The following is a 4,189-nucleotide window of genomic DNA, read 5'->3' on the forward strand; positions in this document are numbered from 1 at the left end:
AGGCAAGAGCGGTGGCTGCAGAGAAGAATGCAACGGAGGTGACCGGAAGGGCGACGAAGTCGGTCCAAACGGACACCTGCATGTTTGCAGCGGTTTGCGCCTCCGGGTCAGCCGCAAAAAGAGCAAGGCAGTCTCCGGGGGAAGCCCCCGAGAACAGCAAGAAACGGTTGGTTGTGCTAAGCCCGCGAGATAGCACACCAACGGCCTCCAAGTCCGCCGAAAAGTCTGCCGAAGTGGCAGCTACGGGAAACCCTTGGGTTACCGTGGGAGGAAGAAAGCGCCAAAAAGACAGCAAGCGCAACGACGAGAAGGCGACAAATCGTCCAAAAATGGGAAAGAAGGCGCGAAGCAGGGGCGACGCCCTCATACTCAAGACGGAGGGGTCCAAGTACTCCGAAGTCTTGAAGAAAATGAGAGGCGAAACCCAGCTCAAGGATCTGGGAGTGGATGTGCGGACCATCCGTCGTTCTCGCACCGGCGAGATGATCCTTGAGCTCCGTAAGGATGCTAAAAACAAGGGCGCTGCCTACAAGACGGTAGCCGAGCAGGTCCTCGGGAAAGATGTGCAAATTCGGGCACTCACCTCAGAGGTGACTCTCCAGCTCAAAAACCTGGATGAAATCACCGAGAGGTGCGATATTGCACAGGCCCTCAAGGAGAAGTGCGGAGTGGAAGTAGCCACTGAGGTAATTCGCCTCCGAAAGGGTCCAGCGGGGACCCAGGTGGCCACTTTCCGGCTTGCATCGGCCGATGCAACTCTGGCCCTGAAGACAGCCAAACTTAAGGTTGGCTGGTCAGTATGTCCCCTGAGCATACTCCAGCAGCCGGACGTTTGCTTCAGGTGTTTCGAGGGAGGACACAAGTCCTGGACCTGCAAGGGGCCCGATAGGAGCCAGTTATGTAGGCGTTGTGGTGGTGCTGGCCATAAAGCTAAAGACTGCGGGGAGCCTCCCAAGTGCTTGGTATGTACTGGAACACGGGACGCCAAGCACTTTATGGGAGGCCCACGGTGCCCAGCCGGTAAGGCGGCCACGAAACCACGGGCGTGAGGGTGACACAATTGAACCTGAACCATTGCTATGCGGCACAGCAGCTGCTATACCAAGCAGCGTCTGAGTCGCGGTCGGACATCGCAATCGTATCGGACCCCTACTGCATTCCTCCCGGAAACGGGAATTGGGTTGCAGATAAGTCCAGTACGGCGGCCATATGCACGACCAGCAAGTTCCCGGTTCAGGAGGTTGTGTCAACCTCAAATGAAGGATACGCGGTTGCCAAGGTGGACGGAGTGCTCTACTGCAGTTGTTATGCTCCGCCGCGTTGGTCTATCGAAAGGTTTACCCAGATGGTCGATTTGTTATCTATGGAGCTGACGGGACTAACACCCTTAGTAGTGGCGGGCGACTTCAACGCTTGGGCTGTTGAGTGGGGAAGCCGCCGCACGAACCGGAGGGGTCAGATCTTGTTGGAAGCTTTGGCAAAGCTCAACCTAGATCTGGCCAACGTTGGAACCAAGTGTACATTCAGCAGAAATAGTGCGGAGTCGATCATCGACGTGACGTTCTCCAGCCCAGGACTGATCGTGAACTGGAGGGTAGACGATGGCTACACCTATAGTGACCACCAGTCGGTCTGCTATAGTGTAGTCCAGAACGTGAGGCGGCAGGCGACGGGTAGAGCCAATACTCCGACCGTCCGCGGGTGGAAGACATCGCATTTCGATGCCGAGGTATTTGCAGAAGCAATGAGAAGAGAGCGCGAGGGGGGCAGTTGGCTCCGCCCGAGTGCTGACCAACTAGTTGCCACATTATCGCGGGCATGCGACGCCACCATGCCTAGGACCCGCCAACCTAGGAATGGTAAGTCACCGGTATACTGGTGGACCGACGCGATAGCGGACCTCCGTAGCGCGTGCCTCCGTGCAAGACGGATGTTGCAACGTGCACGTACCGATGCACAGAGGGTAGAGCGCCGTGTAGTATTCGGATCTGCAAGATCGGCGCTTAAAAGTGCGATAAAGGCGAGCAAAAGAGCCTGCTTCGATAGGCTATGCGCGAGTGCCAATACGAATCCGTGGGGCAACGCCTACAGAGTCGTAATGGCGAAGACCAAAGGCGTGTTGGCGCCTGCAGAGCGATCATCAGCGATGCTGGAGCGTATCATCGAGGGACTCTTTCCACGACACGAGCCAAATCCTTGGCCTCCGGTTGCTGAGTCTCACGTCCGACGTTCCAGTATCTCAGACACAGACCAGGGATGGTCGGCCAACCTGCCGGGCATCCAATCCGTGAGAGACGGCAGCCGTGCAGAGGTTGTGGAGGAGGTAAGGGTTACGAATGAGGAACTCATCGTGATCGCCAACTCCCTAAAGGTGAGCAAGGCACCGGGACCGGATGGAATCCCGAACTTGGCCATCAGGACGGCCATGAAAGTGGCCCCCGATCTATTTCGAGCAGTCATGCAGAAGTGCCTGGATGACTGCCTCTTTCCGGACAGGTGGAAGCGACAGAGATTGGTGCTGTTGCCGAAGGCTGGGAAACCGCCAGGGGACCCATCGGCATACAGACTTATCTGTCTGCTGGACACTACGGGCAAGGTGCTTGAGAGGATTATCCTCAACAGACTGGTGAAGTACACAGAGGGTGTAAACGGTCTGGCAAGTAACCAGTTCGGCTTCCGGAAAGGTAGATCCACGCTGGATGCTATTCTCTCTGTCACCAAGACGGCAGAGGTAGCACTCCAGCGTAAGAGTTGGGGCATTCGCTATTGCGCAATCGTCACGCTTGACGTGAAGAATGCATTCAATAGCGCCAGTTGGGACTCCATAGCGCTCGCGCTTAGGAGCATCCACGTACCGGTGTCGTTGTACAAGATTTTGGAAAATTATTTCCAGAATCGGGTACTAGTTTACAACACGGAGGAGGGTCAGAAGTGCGTCCCAATCACCGCAGGGATACCGCAAGGTTCCATCCTGGGCCCGGTGTTGTGGAATGTCATGTATGACGGGGTGTTGAAACTAAAGTTCCCTGTAGGGGTTGTGATCGTCGGTTTCGCAGACGACATCACGCTAGAGGTCTACGGCGAGTCGATCGAAGAGGTCGAGTTGACGGCCGCGCACTGCATACGCAAGGTCGAAGACTGGATGCACTCTAGGAAACTGGAGTTAGCGCACCATAAAACGGAGGTTACGGTTGTGAACAACCGCAAATTAGAGCAACAGGCGGTGGTCAGAGTCGGTGACTGCACCATTACCTCAAGGCGTTCCTTGAAGCTCTTGGGGGTTATGGTTGACGATAAGCTCACATTTAAGAGTCACGTCGACTATGCCTGTAAGAGGGCTTCAACGGCCGCTGCAAGACTATCTCGAATGATGTCCAATAGCTCAGCGGTATATGGCAGTAAGCGTAAACTTCTTGCCAGCGTGGTTTCGTCCATACTTAGGTATGGTGGGCCAGCGTGGTTCAAAGCGTTAGGTACCAACAGTCATCGTCGAAAACTGGAAAGTACCTACAGGCTCATGTGCCTGAGGGTTGTGAGCGCGAAACGCAATCGCAATCTGCGTCCTGTCCGGCATGATGCCTATCAGCATAGCCATTAAGGAGGACGTAGAATGCTTCGATCAACGTGACACAAGGGGTATACGAGGCACCAGAAGGTCATTCTCGATGATCAGATGGCAGCAGGAATGGTCCAATTCCGCAAAGGGTAGATGGACGCATCGACTTATTCCGGACGTATCCGGATGGGTCGGGAGGCGCCATGGAGAAGTTAACTTCCACTTGACACAGATTCTGTCAGGTCATGGTTGCTTCAGGCAGTATCTACACAGATTCGGGCATGCGGGGTCCCCCATGTGTCCCGAGTGCGCGGATGCGGAAGAAACTGCTGAGCATGTCTTCTTCGTGTGCCCTCGTTTTGTGCATGCGCGGAGCGACATGATGGTAGTGAGCGGGCCAGACACCACTCCGGACAACCTAGTTCGGAGGATGTGTAAAGACCCAAACATTTGGAGGGCGGTTTGTACAACCGCCTCTCAAATAGTTTTAGAATTGCAAAACAGGCGACAGGTTGACCACCGACACGCCAGTGTTAGCTAACGGCCAGTCTCCAGGTTAGTTAGCTAAGTTAGCAAAGAGATCTATAGAACCAAGAGGGTGCACAGAGCACAAAAGCCGCTCCCCGAAGCAAT

Source organism: Wyeomyia smithii, chromosome 2 (genome assembly GCF_029784165.1).
Source record: "Wyeomyia smithii strain HCP4-BCI-WySm-NY-G18 chromosome 2, ASM2978416v1, whole genome shotgun sequence".
Lineage (NCBI taxonomy): Eukaryota > Metazoa > Arthropoda > Insecta > Diptera > Culicidae > Wyeomyia > Wyeomyia smithii.